General features: G+C 60.2%; 1 protein-coding gene across 2 annotated transcripts in view; it reads right to left on the bottom strand.

The window, feature by feature from the left end:
- The window catches only part of SH3BP2 (SH3 domain binding protein 2), a 37,879-nt gene extending 23,826 nt beyond the window's left edge, over nucleotides 1-14,053 (bottom strand). The window contains exons 1-2 of one of the 2 annotated variants that reach the window (XM_059379743.1): nucleotides 13,963-14,053; nucleotides 12,496-12,562 (exon numbers count right to left, since the gene is read on the bottom strand). The gene's annotated coding sequence lies outside the window, so the exon portion shown is untranslated. The remainder of the gene's footprint in view (nucleotides 1-12,495; nucleotides 12,563-13,962) is intronic. The other variant, XM_059379735.1, reaches the window with a different exon arrangement.
- Nucleotides 14,054-15,572: the final 1,519 nt, after the last annotated feature.

Below are 15,572 nucleotides of genomic sequence, written 5' to 3'. Positions count from 1 at the left end.
ACACACCCACTCCTCTTTCTGGCCTGTCCCTTCTCTCCATACCTGGGGCTGAAAGCTGCCTTCCAGAGAAGGAAGCCACGATGATGTACCAGGTGGAGGGAGTGGGCGGTGTGGAGGGCAGGGCCCTGCTGGGGTCACCTGGTGTAATAGGCTAAATGGGGGTCACCAAAGAGCTGTGTCAAAGTCTTAGCCTCCAGAAACTATGAATGTGGCCTTATTTGGAAAAGGGACCTTTGTGTATGTCATTAAGGATCTCATCCAGGATTAGCCAGAAGTGCCCTCAATCCAACGGCACGTGTCCTTCTGAGAAGAGCAGACAGAGAAGATCATATAAAGCCCAACGGGCAGACTGAGGCGAGGGGGGCATAAGCCAGAGACGCCGCAGATGCAGATGCAGACGTCTGCAGCTACCAGGAGATGGAAACGGCAAGGAAGGAAGGGCCCTCTTCCAGAGCCTGGTCCTGGTGACACCTGGATCTGAGACTTTGGGGCTCCAGGACTCTGGGAGAGTAAATGTCTGTCGTTTAAAGCTCCCAGGTATGGGACTTTGTTAGGGCAGCCCTAGGAAACTATTACACATCAGCCCCCCACCCAAAAGTCCTTTCTCAGGACCAACTTCATCTCAAGTCCTAGGTGTGTCCTGCAGGGAGAGACCCAGTCTGGGAAGAGTCCCCCCCCCCCCTGCCCCCCACCTCGTCTTGGGCATCCAGCTGGTTGCCCTCCTCCAGGCCGGACTCCCCCCAACACCCCCACCCTTCCCAAGCACAGGATTGAATGCCACCTCCAGCTCCCACCCATGAGATTTGCTAAGTCCACTCCTGCCTCAGCCTCTGGCCCACACCCTGGCCCAGCCCTTCCTTGGCACAAGTCCAAGTACTTGGGGTCCAGCCCTGCTTCCTGCCCCTGGCCTTTGTACCTTCATGCCCCATTACCAGTATGTGCAATCTCTTCCACTCGCAGACTAATGCTCCCTCATCCTTTGAAAACAGAACCACCTAGAACAGCACACCCTTTGAAACCTCCAGGTCAGTGGCATAGCCTTATGCCCTCCCACGGATGTCCCCAGCCCTCCCCATCAGCCTGGCTCCCACCACATCCCAAGAGCCAGGTTGGTGCCTGGCCCACAGCAGGCCCAAAAAACAGATGGATGGACCAATAGGTTCAAAGTCACGTCTACTCACAGGGCCATCGCCCTGACATGGTCTAACTAGCACATGCCTAGACAGTCCCTCAGAGCTACAGCGAAGAACTGTGACCCAGAGCTAACTGGACCCTCGACAAGAACCAATGTCCAGGGTAGGCTACAGCCGAGGCCCACCTATGCCCAGGACCTCTTCTTGGGGAGATGACCACTGGCTGGCAAGCAGCCGGTGTTCAAGACCGACGACTGTGGAATGCAGAGCAAGTCACCAATCGGAGCCTGCCAGTGTCCCCAGAAAGACAGTGGTGTGCTCAGGTCTAGAAGGTCCCAGGAGTTTCTCAGGGCTACCCAAGGTAGAGGCAGGAAGCAGCCCAGCCACTCGTGTGTCCAAGGGCAAAGGAAATGAAGGGAAGGACAGAAAGAGGCCCCGTGCCCAGCTGCCCACATGGGCGCTGGGTTTCTGGGCCAAGCTAGGGGCAGGGCTGGGATTTCTGCTCTGGGACGCTTGGCGCCCAAGCTGTGTCCCCACAGAAGACCCTCTGCCTCCTGCCAACATTCCCAAGCTGGGCAGCAGGCATGGTGGGCACAGTGAGGGGCAGGCTGGGTCTGGGGGAAGTGCTAATTGGCGTTGTCTCTGGCCAAAGCCACACTCCTGCCTCGACTGAGAGCCTGCAGAGGCGGGTCAGGATTCACACTTCAGTTCATCAAAACATAGACAAGTTTGCACCTTTTAATCACTTGAGAAAAAATTCTCCAGAGCACTGATGTGTGGGCCCCATCTCTCCGCTACCCCCCCTGCTCCCGCCAAGTTCCCAGCCTGCTGCCCGCAGAGGCTGCCTGCCTCTCATCAGCCTTGTCCCAGAAGTGCTACCCCCGAGACAGGCCCTCAGTCCTGCCCACACCAGGGGATCCTGGGCTGCCCGGCAACCCCGGGGAGGCCGGAGAGCATCGCAGAGACCATACAGGTGTCCCTAGGGACTCTGAAACTTGTGGCCCACTTTGAGCCTCCGCTTCCTCCTCTGAGGAGTGGGGCTCATGGCTCTGGTGCAGTGTTGTCCCAAGGACCATCTGGCATGGCTGGTGAGGAGGGACACTCCAGGGGCCTCTGGTCACTGGCCTTTTGCTGGCAACTCCGTCAGCATGGTCATGCTGGAAAGGGGAGCATTCTGTCCAGCCATCCTCCTCAGAGCTGGGTGACACCTCCCCACCCCACCCCAACGGGTCTGGATCCTTGAGCACTCCAGACTCCTTGCCCACCTCCGGCCCCATTCCCAGCTGCACTCCTGTAGTGGTGGGAGCACACAAACACACACACACACACACACTCTTTCTCTCTCTCTCTCAGGCCTCCAGCTACACTGGGACCCCTGCCCAGCGCCCAGGAGAGACTGCCCCTCCCTTCATCTCTCTCTCCAGCAGCTGGCAAGGACAGCCCCTCCCTGTGTTCATCTCCTGTGTGGTGTCTGGCACAAAGCAGGTGGGGCGGGTAGGGGGGCGGGGGGGAGGTGGTCTCTCTGTATGAACGCCTGAAAACCCACCCTGACTGGCTACGGGCCCCTGAGTCTTCATGGCACCTAGTTCAAGCGCTCATCTGCTGAATTAAACCCTTCGTCTTGTCTCAAGCACGCCGGGGGTCCTCTGGCTACATGACAGATGCCCAGTATGGGGGTTTTGGCGCCCACCAAACAGGGCCTGGACCCCTCCCAGAGGGACTTCTCCCAACCTGGTGCCCATCCCTGACAAGGCAGACATGAGGTCAGACCATGCCCCCTCACACCCTGAGAACCCGCTGGGCCATGCTGAGGCAGGTAAGGCTGCCCAGTGCCACCGCTGCCCTCCCAGGGGTCAAGGGGATGTGGTCAGCCAGGAGACCTGCAGAGCACCTTTGTCAGGAGACACGGAAACAGAGAGATCATCTCCTCTGAGGTCAGACACAAGCTAACTTCTGGCCAGATGAGGAACCAACAGAGAGTAAGACTTCCCCAAAGCTAGCGTGCTCCACCTCTGGCCTTCCTGGGCCACGGTGCTTAGGTCATGCCACACTGACTCTCTACACTAAGTAAGAAGTCCTGCTGCGGGGCGGAGAAGGCTCCAGAAGATGGTTCTGGTGCTGGAAGCTAGCCTGCCTCCCTAGCCAGACAGGGCCTGGCTCCTGCTCCCAGCCCCAGGCTGGCCTCCTTAGGAACGGAGTCTCCTGGGGACACCTCTCCCACACGCACATCCTGTGGGGACAGACACCCCAATTGCTGAAGCCAAGGCAGGGGGTCATTAAGGCTGGGATGCTTTCCTTCCTGTAGTCTCCTCTTGTTACAGAAGACCAAGTCAAGGGGCCAGGACAAGGGCCTGGAATGTCCACCCAGCACCGATGCGTCAGCTCCAGGCCTACTCGGTCCCCAGCTGCTCAAGGGTAAACACTGCCCTGCTCTCCCTCGTGATGAAGTAGAGGCTAAGCCAGACTCATTGTGGCCACCCAGCTGGTGCTGCCCGTGGCACCCACACCACACAGCCTGGCACTTCCTGCCCAGGCTAGCCCTAAGGGGACAGAGGACCAGGAGCCCCAGAGCCTCCTCTCAGGAAGGACAGTGGGTCCCACCGAGCAGAAAATGTACCAGCCTAGAGAGCAACTGGAAGAGAGCTGGGGCTCTAGGCGGTATCGGGGCTCTGGGCAGGCTGCAGGACACGGGCTGGGACAGATGTGGGGTGCAGGTCCTTGTGGGACCTGTCCTTGAGGGCTCCGAGTCTGCTTGTTTTCAACTCACGTCCAAGGCCCAGGGGAGCTCAGCCAGGAGACACTCAGCCACAAGCTCCCACCCTCAGCCCTGCTCACCACTGCTAGTTCCCACAGGGGAAGGGGTCTGGAGCTCACCTCAGAACGAGGTCTGGTAAAAAGAAGAGCCCGAGGCCTCAGAGTCTCCACGGGGAACGGGGCTGTCCCGAGAGCTGCCGGGCTAAGAAGTGCAAGCAGGGCTGAGGCCAGGCACTCCGTGCTAGGGCTGTGTGGACAGACAGGTCCACACTCCAGCAGAGGTTCCAATGAAGGCAGTTAGGTATTCCGGGAATAGTATCTCCATTAGAAAGAGGGTCTCCTACAGAGCCATGAAGGAACCCCACTGGAGAGCTAAGAAAACACAGCAGGAAGATCCAGAGGATTGCCATTGTTGTCCATCACGGGGCTGGGCTGGGCTGGGTGGCAGTCACAGGGTCTGGTCCCTCCTCTACATAGCATTACCCCAGCCCCCAAGTTCTTCTGGTACTGGGGCAGAGGGAAACAGTCAGGGTACCCCTGCCAGTAAACACTGCACCCTTCACCCCAGGGTCCAAGCTGGACTCACCCTCCATCCGGGGCTTCCAACTGTTAGGGAGGCAGCCACTTGTGACTCACGTTCCTGTGACAAGCATTCCACCCAGACACAGTGACACATCAGCCCGCGAGTCCCAGAAGCAATCTTCCACATGAAGGAGCCAAGCAAGGAAATCACATGGAGGGTGTCACGGACAGGAAGCAACTTGTGCAAAGGGCCTGGGGTTGAGGTAGGAGGAGGCATTCTGTGTGTTCCTTCACACAGAAGGAACAAAAGCAGGCTCATTGCAGAGTTGTTTATCAGGGCCACCCGCTCAGCTGGGTGTGGATGAGATCTCAGATGTGCCCCCAGGGAGACCATCCAGGCCAGGGTCCTATTCAGGCCTAGGCTCCAGTCCTGGCTTCATTTATCTGCACTGGGGACTTGGTACAAGTCACTTCACACCTTAAGACTCACTTCCTCATTCCCCAAATGGACTGGATGCTAATGGCACCCTGAGGACCAAAGAAGACCGCTCACAGGGACCCTAACATAGGCACTAGGCCCAGCACTGGGTCTCAGCTTAGCCCAGATCTCAGCACCAGGGCAAGATGACAAGGGAACACTGGGGATACGGAGGCTGTGAAGCTTATGCTAGGGTTGGAAGGGAGGAGAGGAGGTGGCCAGAGAGATCTAGCCCCACTGTTCCTCACAGGAGCCAGAGGTCAGCCATGATGCGCACACCCTACAGACCCCTGCTGTGTGCCCGGCCCAGGCCAAGGCAGCTGCACCAGCCCTCCACAATGGCAGCCACTTGCCAAGGCATCTAGGGCTAGGCCACTAGGGACACAGCTGAGACCCTGCAGCGGTCAGCGGCCTCGGCTTCTCTGCCATCTGTCCTACTACCCATCTTTTAGTATCTTTCCTGCCACACAGGAGGAAACCATGGCACTCCTCAGCCCTTTACCCTTCAACGGGGCAGGGTTCCTGGGTCAGGGCAAAGAACACCAGAGCCCAGGGAGGCAGGTGGTGTAGCCCCCAATCTGGATCCTCTGACTGGGGATCTGACCACTGTGGGTCCCTGGAGCCCTCCTTCACCAGGAACCCCAGTTCACCATCTGTCCAATGGGGTTCTGGCCTCTCGCTCCCCCTGCCCCAGGCCAGAACCCAGCCCCGGGGTCCACAGGAAAGTCCCTTCCCTTCTCCTGCTCTTTGCAGCCTTTCCCAGTGAGATCTTCTGTTTTAATCCACTTGCTGTTACCCTTTTATCCTGAATGCTAATGTTTTTAAGCTGTTTTCAGATCACTTTTGTCTTTGACACTATTGATTAGTTTTGACTGAGTTCTTTATCTTACTGCACTTTCTTCTGCTTTTGGTCACATTTTACTCAGTGGCCTCAGGAGGTGTCTCACCTGGGCGGGGTCTTGCCCACTCACTAGCTACCTCCTCGGGTTGCCCACAGAGAGGGGGGCACCGTGGTGACAGGCAAGCCCCCCCCCCACCAGCCCAGGCTGTCCTGGACAGGGCCGGGGGCTGGGGGTGCGGAGACAGGCTGCAGCCACTCCCAGGCCTGGGCTCCTGAACAGAGACAGGGAGACAGGGAGACAGGGAGACAGGGACAGACCCAGAAGGGAGGGAGCTGGAGAGAGGGCACAGGAAGAGGAAAGAGAGAGGGGCAAAAGAGGGAAGGAGGATCAGGCCAGCCCCATCCCTACCCCCCTACCCCCCAGCAGAGGAACTGAGAGCAGCATGTTCCTCCTCTGCCTTGGGAACCCCGGGTCCCGGGCGCTGGATAAGATGACTCACGGCTGCTGGCTCCCGTCCGCCCCTCAGCGCAGGCCCACAAGGGAACGGGACTGTTCCCAGGCGCCCTCACACTGCCCCATTGTTCAGAGGCCCAGGGAGGAAAAAGTTCTGGCGAGGGCCCCAGGTTGGTGGGAAAAGGGGTCCGTCCCCAGTCTCCCCTGACCAGTGCGATCTAGGCCTCCATCGGGGGGATCTCCACCCAGCCATCCTGCTGTCCTTCACACTGTCCCCTTTCCAAGGCCAGTTGTCCTGTGAGATCCTGTACCCCAGGCACACCCTCCCATTCCCCCTTCTGGCTCTGAGTCCATGTCCCAGCCACAGCAGAGGGCAGGTTCTCAAAGGTGACTATAGTCAGGGTCAAGTTCAAGGTCCTTACCCAGCGGGTGCTCCACCACACTGCACACCTCAGCCTTCCCTTACTTCCTCTATCATCTCTACCTGACAAACTCCTGCCTGGTCTTCAGTCCCAGCTCAGATCACCCCAAGGCACTCCCTGATGCCCCACAGTCAGGCTGGGGGTTCTCAGAGCCAGCAGGTCTAGAAAAGAGGGTCTCAGGTGGGAGCTCACCCCGCTGCTGCCCAGGGCCAGGTCCTTCCTGAGGCATGGAAGGCTCCAGCCAGGCACCCAGACCCGTATGAGCCCAGAGCCAGAGCTCTCCCAGGCTGCCTGCCTCCTCCGCATCCTACCTCCTGTCCAAGAGCCTTGGAAAGCTTCACCAGATCCCCACAGGCCAAGTGCGTGCCTTGCCCTGCCCCTCACGGTGGACAGAGCGGACACTCTGCTTTAGCACTCAGGCACGGAGGCTTCCACTCGTCAGCAGAGCAGGAACCAGGCTGTCGCGTGCCAGCACCCAAGGCCTCCTCCTGGCAGAAAAGCTGCCACGAGGCTGGGGCAGCCTGCCCTGAGGGGGAAGGGGGTACAGCAGGGGGGCCGAGTGCTACAGGAACACCCTCCCTTTCCCTAGGGAGACAGCCATGGGCTCACACCACTGTGGGCCAGAAAGGCCGGCAAAGAAGACTGGGGTGGGGGTGGGGTGTGGTCAGTACCCCAGGCCCCAGGGCTACCCCAGGCTTCACCCGCAGCCCTAGGGGTCCCTCAGCCTCACCCGCAGCCCCAGGGGTCCCTCAGCAGGGGGTCAGCGGACCCCTATCCCCACCACACACCTAGCCCTCCTGCAGGTCTAATCCCCCCGACACACACGCTTCCTCATAGCCATGGCTGCAGGGAGCTGGGGGTCTGTGGGAGGGTCTCCAGACTCCAGTGAGCTTTGAAAATAGAAACCAAGCCCTGGGACGCCTGGGTGGCTCAGTGGGTTAAGCAGCTGCCTTCAGCTCAGGTCATGATCCCAGCATTCTGGGATCGAGTCCCACATTGGGCTACTTGCTCGGCAGGGAGCCTGCTTCTCCCTCTGCCTCTGCCTGCCTCTCTGTCTGCCATTGCTAGCTCTCTCGCTCACGCGCGCGCTCTCTCTCTCTCTCTGACAAATAAATAAATAAAATCTTAAAAAAAAAAAAGAAACCAAGCTTTGCTCTCAATCCTCCCAAGCCTCGGGGCCTGACCTCTGCATTCCCTCTGCCTTCTCCAGGCCTCTCCTTTAGAGCTTGCACACCAATACTGTGATACTGTGTGGGACCCTTGGCCTGGCCCCTCCTGTCCCCTTCCTGCTCTCCCACCTCATGGATGTCCCCCATGGCACCTCCCATGCCAATCGTGGGTGTTGCCCACTAGCAGGGCCAGGACCAGGGGACCAGGCACTCAGGAGGGCTCCATGCAGGTCTCTGAGGGGTGCACGGCTCAACTCGGAGGCCACGGCTTGGGCTTCCCACGACCCAGCCCCCAAAGAGTGGCCCCACAGTGCCCAGCTGTGGGGAAGCTCAGCATGGGAGGGGCATCTCTTTCTCAACCCTCTTCCTTCTCTAGCAGCTTCCTGCCCGCGGTGGGCACAGCTCCCAATGACCACAACTTTGTACCCTCTGGTCATAGTCTCAGGAAAATGGGAAGACTGGTCTCAGAGAGTCCCTGCCCCAGGGGGCAAAGCTTCTGAGACCAGGTTCCCAGGACCCCTGACTGGGTCAGGTCTCAGAGATGGCAGACTCCATTCCTCACTCCATTGTGGACCCCTGGAGCTGAGGCCCCAGTGGGCAGCACCGGGGGCCTGCTCCCAGCCTGGGACTCCCTGTGCCCCATTACCAGACCAGAGACAGACCCCTGCCAGAAGGACCCCCCCTTAGCTCGGTGTGGCAAGGAGCCGGCACTGGGGACCCCAGCCCTGGCCCACACCAGGCAGCAGTGTTGCTGTAAGGCCTCCCAGAGGAGCATTTCCTCCCTGAGCAGGACTTGGGAGAAGACAGGAGGCAAAGGGGAAGAGGGCTGTGTGGACCCCCGACACAGATAAGGTCCTGGGATAGGGTTTCGGGCAGGGTGCCGACAGCTGTAGCCTGTGCCTCTGGGCCCAGCATTGTCAGCTCTGAGAAGAGCTGGGCGCCTCAGCAGGAGGCCTTGGTGGTCTGACACCGCCGGTGGGGGCCCTGAAGCGCCCCCCAGCCAGGTCACTACCAAGCGTCCTGCCCAGGACCAAGCGGCCACCCTGCATTCCTGGAGGATTTAGGCCTGACTGTGATGGCAGCAGGAAGCTATGTCCCATCCTAGGCGGAGGGGTAGGAGACGCAGCCCCTCTGTCCACCTAGCTTACCGCTGACCTGCGTGCCAGAGCCTGGCTTCCAGAGCTGTGTCTGCCCAGCCATCCGGAAACCCAGGGAGTCAGCACCAACTGCTCATCCCTTTCTGGCTCCAACTAGGAGAGGAAGGAGCTGGGTGAGGGAGGGACGTTCTTCAGGAGGCAAGGTAGGCACTGAGTTTCCTGCCACACCTCCCTCCCGCTCTGACACATGGCTGTCCTCCTCACACCTGTCTGCTCTGGGCTTCCGGGTCCTTCCTCACCGCCCTCCTATGGACAGCCATCCAACCCTGTCGGGCCCCATCTTGGGGACTGGCTCCCTAGGCCCAAAGACCAGGTTCCCACAATGGCCTACAGGTCTGGGGAGCCCAGGCTGGCTCCAATCTTGGCCCTAACATATGCCTCTAGGAAGGCAAGCCACATTTCCAGTGGAGCCCCAAGGACACTCCACCCCAGTCTCCCATCTGTCCTATGCTGGAGCCACTAGGAGCATCGGGACCCCACAGCGGGGGCAGGCTGGCTAGCTGGGCTGCGGGATTATAACGGGAACCTTTCAGCAAGGCTGTGGCACAACAAACATGATTATCTGATCGGCGACTCCGCCATGCTGAATGGCCGAGGACTTCCAAGATGATGGAGTGCATTTGTCTCAGACACTGAGCAGACAGTTAAATGTGGGCAGGTCTTAACAAGCCAAGTTCAAAGAGGGCCCAGCCCTGCCGGGTGCCACCTGCCTGTGGTGTTTCAGGCCTTTGGGAGTTTCTGGATATTCCGAAGTAGGACTTCCCACTGGGAGGGCCCACGTGCACCCTCACCCTCCTCTGGGCCAGGTCTATGTGGGCCCTGGCATTCAGACGTGGCCCTGTCCTTCGAGAGTTCACAGCTGCATGGTGGGGGCAGAGAGGTAATAGACTTCGTGGCGGGGGGTGGGGGAAGGGCAGAGTGGGCCAAGGGATGAGCGGGCCAAGGGCTGAGCTGCTCCCTGTGGCGTCTGTCTGCCTGTGAGTCTTGCCCTCCAACCTGTGGGTCTGTATACTCCAGAGGCCCACGCTGAGCCCCGGCCTGGTACCCAGAGCACCTGGCAGAGGGCTGGGAGGCAGTCCGTTCTGAAAGGCATCCAGCTCTGCTCCAAAGGCAGGAGCTGGCAAAGGGTGGCCAAGGCCCAGGCCCCTGGTCAGAGCCCCAAGTGGTGTGTGGGGCCAAAGCAAGGCCTCATCCTGGCATTTGGGGCCCCAAGGTCACCCTCTGACCTTTCCCTGCTTTGCTGGGAACAGCTAACCGTGAGGGCTAGGGGCTTAACTTGCTCTTCCCAGAGCTCAGGGCAGTGGGTGGGGCCCCAAGGGCAGTGTGAGGTGTAAGGACACATGGCCCTCTGAGCCTACCAGCAGGGATGCTGGATTCCAACATCGTTTCAGCCAAGGCCGAAGGAAGGATATCCTCAAAATGGAGCTGCAGGATCCAACTGGCCGCTGGGCCTGGGGGCACAGCCTCCATGGGGCCCCATAGGGAGGGCTCCTGGCCAGCATCTCCTGTGCTTTTCCCAAGGATGCCAGCCATTAGCACTGGTTTCACAAGGAGGGAACTAAAGCCTAGAGATAATCAGAGGCCGCTTCTGTGCAGGAAAGGAGGCTCCCCTCTGCTTCCTGATCTCTGCCAGCCCTGAGAAGCACCCTCCTCCTCCCAGAAGCCTGCCGGGCAGCTCAGCCCCCAACCCAGGGGAGCTCACACCATCACCGCACACACACCTCTGCCCGGGGCTGTCAGGCATCAGTTCTACCGACCCTGGGGCGGGACCTCACTCCCTCTGCAGGCTCCAGCAGGCAGGCACCCACACCCCACCCAGTGGCCTGGAACAGGCCTGCTTGGCAGCAGGCCATCCCCACCCTGGGCTCAGTAAGCGCACAATAAACATCTGATTCACAAGGAAACAGAGGGCACTTCTCAGAATTGGCGTGGGGCTGCAGGGGACAGGGGTGCGGATACCACAAGGGTGCCATGCCAGCTCCCCAGGCCCCACTGACCACCCCAGGACACCGCCCCCGGCAACCAAGTAAGCTTGTATCGTCCTAGGAGACCAGCCAGCAAAGAGTGCTGGAACCGAGCAGGCCCAGCCCATGTGGGCCAAGGGTCAGTCTGCACTGGACCCTGAACCAGGAGTAAAGGAAACACCAGTCCCGCCAGCAGGTTCCAGAATGGGCTGACCATTCAGGTGGCCTCAGGGCAGGAACCTCAGAATCTCTGGTGCCTGGGGAGACGGAAGGGGGAGACCTTTGTCACCTCAAGCACAGTGAGGGCCCTCCCCAAGGAGAGCCAGTCGGGCCTGGCCTTGCACTTGTATGGCTCCTAGAGTTCAGGGGCAGCTGGTGGAGCCTGGCGCCCAAGGCCAAAGCCTTCAGTGTGACCCCGAGCCAGTGGCTCCCACCACCTGAGGATCAGGAAGGAAGGATGATTCCTGAAGGAGGCTGAGAAGCAAGTCCATCCGTCTGTCTGGCAACCCCCTGTCTGTCCTCCCACACATGGGCCTGCAGGGGGTGCGGAGGAGGAGTTGGGGCAGCAAAGCCAGGCATGCCCTCCCGAGGTTACATAGAGACCAGAATGTTTTCCCCACCACCCCTGGGATGTAGGGGGCCTACAGCCAGTGAATGCCTGGGCAGGGCCATTGAGATACTGGCGAGGCCTTCTGGAGAGAGGCCACCAACCCTGGGGGAGGACTTAGGCATTCTGAGAGCCCCTCCCCCTGCCTCGCTGGCCCCTCTGCCCTTTCACCCACTGCCCGCATTGCCCCACCCATGTCCTCACCTTACCCGACGCACACCAGGCCACTCTGGTTAAACTGGTCTGCCACCCTCCTCACTGCTGGCCTCTGGCGCAGTCTGTCCCTGCCTCCATGGCGGTCACCGTGGCTAAGAAAGCAGCCTTCCTCCTGACTGCAAACCCTGTTTTGCCAGGACACCCGCAGCCCACCTCCCCCAGCCAGGCTGCCCAGCCAGGCTGCCCAGGCAGGCCCCACTACCTGGGGTTATTTAAGGACCACCTGTGCCTGGAACTGACTTAGGTCCCCAAGCCTGGACATCTCACCACAGAGTTTTAAGAACAGAAGCCAGGAGTACCCAAGCGGTTCCCAACCCTGACCACTCGGGACAGACTCAGGCCTTTGCCACAAGACCCTAGCGGGCGGGGACTAGGAGCTGGCCCTTTGACGCAGGACTCTGTGCCAGCATCCCCCCAACTCCCTAGCGGAGGTGGCCCAGCTGTCACCAGGCCTTTGGATATTCATCACCCCCCCAAAGGGTGGAGGCTCACTACCACAGGTTACAGATAAGGAAACCAAGACTTAGCAGCGAGAGATGTCCTAGCCAAGATCATACAGCTGGTGAGTGGGGGCGGCCAACTTCAAACGCAGGACCTAGCCCCTCTGTGACCAAGCTGGGCCACAGCACCTCTCTGTTTCCTCAGTCCCCCACTCTGTAGGGCCACATGCCTGCCTGCATCCATATCAGCAGACACATAGCAAGGCCTAACTCAGCACCTTGCTTCCCTCTGTCCATGTGAGCAAGAAGAGCCAAAGCAGGTTTGCATCCCCACTCACCTTCTGTCTGTCCCAGGCCAGCCTCCTTGGTGGGCTCTTCCCTGACTCTGCAGGCCTGAGGGGCTCCCTGAAACGGCCAGGACCCCATCATCACTCCTCTTCCCAGAGAGCTGACAAGGACTGGCCTAGACCATCCACCCTTCCTCCTGCTCCCTCTGCCCTGGGTGTACTCCAGTATGGGACCCAGAGCCAGGGAAGTGGGAGTAGGGAAGGGGAATTCGGCAGTCTTTACACCCCCAGGGCCACCATCCTGGCCCCCTGGCCCATCCGGCGAGGAGCCCCGGCTCCCAGGGGCCCCCTGCGTGGGTGTCCTGGGTAGAGGACACAGTGGCAAGGGATTCCAGGAGGAGATGGATCCCAGCCCCCCTCCTCTGCTTTTGGAGACCCTGGTCCAGAGAGGACAGGGGACTGATCCAGGGTCACACAGAGTCAGTGCTGAGCTGGACACGAACCAGGAATCCTGCTCCCACTCCAGGATTTGCCATGTCCCCTTGGACCTCTGACCATTGAGAAAATGTTCTCCCCATTTCATCATCATCGCCATCACTGCAAGGAACATCCCCAGAGCCCCCTCTGTGCCAGGGACTGGCTACACGCTTCCTGAGCAAGGTCACGTGTGTGTCACGCCCTCAGGCACCCGAACGGTCCCACAGAGAGCCCAGGCCAGGGCCAGGGCCACTTCAGGGACATTTTCCTCAGTGTGGCCATCTGGCCACAGGCACAGACATCACCAGCCTCAGCAGATGAACAAATGAAGGCAGAGAGGAGGTGAGGCACTCGTGGTCAGAGGGTGGCAGAGAGGGCAAGCTCCAGGCTGACACATGGCAGCAGGACTCTGTCCCTCAGCACTCTCAGAGGAAACACACTGTCAGTACCACTCACCAGGGGAAGCAAGGCCCAGGGCGGCAGGAAAGAGCTGGGCTGCTGGGAGGGACCCAGCCCACATGCCAGAGGCTGTCCCCAATCCCAAACTCTCCCATCCACTCTGCCCTCCCCTCTGACTCTCTGACACTCACTGCTCCCCCAAATAACACTCGCAGACTCCCCCAGGGCCGCGGGGCTATCAGTCACTCACACTTCAGTGTGAATCAGCTCCTACAGGCAGGTAGCTGTCCTCCTACCTTTGTTGAGCGCTGAAGGAAGGAAAGTTTGGATTACCAGGAGGAGGTGGGAGGAACCTCCCCACTCTGAGCCCTCAGAGACCCCGTCCTGTGGGTCGCACCGAGGTGGGAGGCTTTCAGCCCGCGAGCCCCAGGGGCCTAGGGAAGCGGGGGTGGAGGGTGGGGGCCGAAAGACATGAAGGACGTGGGACAGACCCGACGCAACCGCCCTCCACCCCTAGGCCTGTGGGGTACACCGAGCGCTGCCCCGAACCCACACACTTCCCCGGGCAGCGGTACCGAGGACGCTGGCCCCGGGGACCCCAGCCAGTCCGGAAAACGCCATCGCACCCCGCCCGGGCCTTACCCGCGAGGCTCTGCTCCTGGCCCGCGAGCCCTCCGTCTCCGCGGCGGCTCCCGGCTCCGCCGCCAGGCGCTCCCGCCCGCGGGGCCGGCAGCCAGGCTGCTCCGGCCGCCCGAGTCCGCCCCGTCGGCCTGGCTCCGCCCCGCCCCGCCCCGCCCCGCCCCGCCCCGCCAACCTGGCCCTGCCTCCCCAGGCTCCGGGCCAAGCTCCCATCTGCTGCTCTGCCGCCGGAGGTCGCGACGGGGCGGGGCTTGGGACCTTGCGGTGCGAGGACCCCCCCCTTCTTTCCCCATCCCGCTCCCGGGGTGGAGAAGATAGGCGGTCACTTCGGGCGTGGGCACACCGTCCGTGCAGAGCACACAGTAGGTGCTCAGTAAATGCAGGCGAGTGAAGCGAGTGAACGAATGAGTAGCGTTTCTGATCTTGGGCCCGACCCTCCGGCTATACCGGTGGCCCTACTGCAGCTGGCGCTGCCCTCCCCCAGCACCGAGATCTTGATCCGGCAGGAAGGAGGTGGCGCTTCCCTTCCCTTGATCCCACCCCTGACTCATGTGTCTGATTCTGATCGCGAGGTGCGAGACAGGGGCACAGATTGAACCTTTCCTGGCAGAGGAGGGCTTGCTGGGAACTGAACCCCAGGAACCTCGCCCTTCAGCTGCTTCCAGACTGAGACACAGTCCTCTGAGCAGGTCTGGAGTCCCATGGCCCAGGGGTCTGGCTGCAACACTCTGAGGCCCAGGAAACAGGGTCCTTTCACTTTGCCTCCCGGGAAGCTCCCAACCAACAAGGCCCTTCCCCATACCTGAAGAAGGAGGGGGGTATTACAGTCCAGTTTTAGACCCAGATGATCCTGTTTAAGGGGCAGGGCTTAGTGGGGGAAGGGGTCTTGGCAGGTGTCATAGGGGAAGGGCCTTTCAGAGAGGAAATAGCTCCCCTACCCCACCCCGGGAACCATAAGGGCCTAGTAGGTAAGGTGAGCTGTGGAGAGAGAGTGGAGATGCTCTAGGGAGAAGGAGCAAGGCCTGCAAGCTTGTAGGTGAGTGGAGGCTTCTGGGAAAGGGGCCCACGGCTTAGGGTGTGAGGAGCTGGAGGCAATGTTCATCCCTGTGAGGAATGGGGGCTGGATCCTGGCCCCAGAGCCTAGGAAGCTGTGAGCAGAGGAAGGACAGGATCTACCTGGGGGCCGGAAGAACCTGGTGGAAATGATGCGGGAACTGAAGGCTGGCTGAGGACAATGCAGAAGCTGACCCCTGCGACCTTCCCCCACCCCCATTCCTGGGTGGGACAGGTGTGACAGTCTTCCAGCGATCTCCTGTCTATTTTAATGTTAATTCCTTGCTAGAGGGGGAAACAACCTTAACTCAAGGAGGGCAAAGCCTTGGGTATCTTGTAAGTATATAGGTCAGTCTGCTTTAGCCAATGGAAGTTCTCTTGAAACTTCCCTTTTCCTTACTTCCCCCAACTCCTTCAGTGCTCCTCAAGACACGGGGACAGCAGCTCTTTCTGCCCATCAATCCTGTCTTGTGCTTTAATAAAACCACCATTTTGCACCAAAGACGTCTCAAGAATTCTCTCTTGGTCGTGGGCTCCAGATCTCACCCCACCAAACCTCA

This window comes from Mustela nigripes, chromosome 1 (genome assembly GCF_022355385.1).
Source record: "Mustela nigripes isolate SB6536 chromosome 1, MUSNIG.SB6536, whole genome shotgun sequence".
NCBI lineage: Eukaryota > Metazoa > Chordata > Mammalia > Carnivora > Mustelidae > Mustela > Mustela nigripes.
Note: the sequence above shows the minus strand (reverse complement) of the source record. Positions and strands in the feature narration are given on the sequence as shown.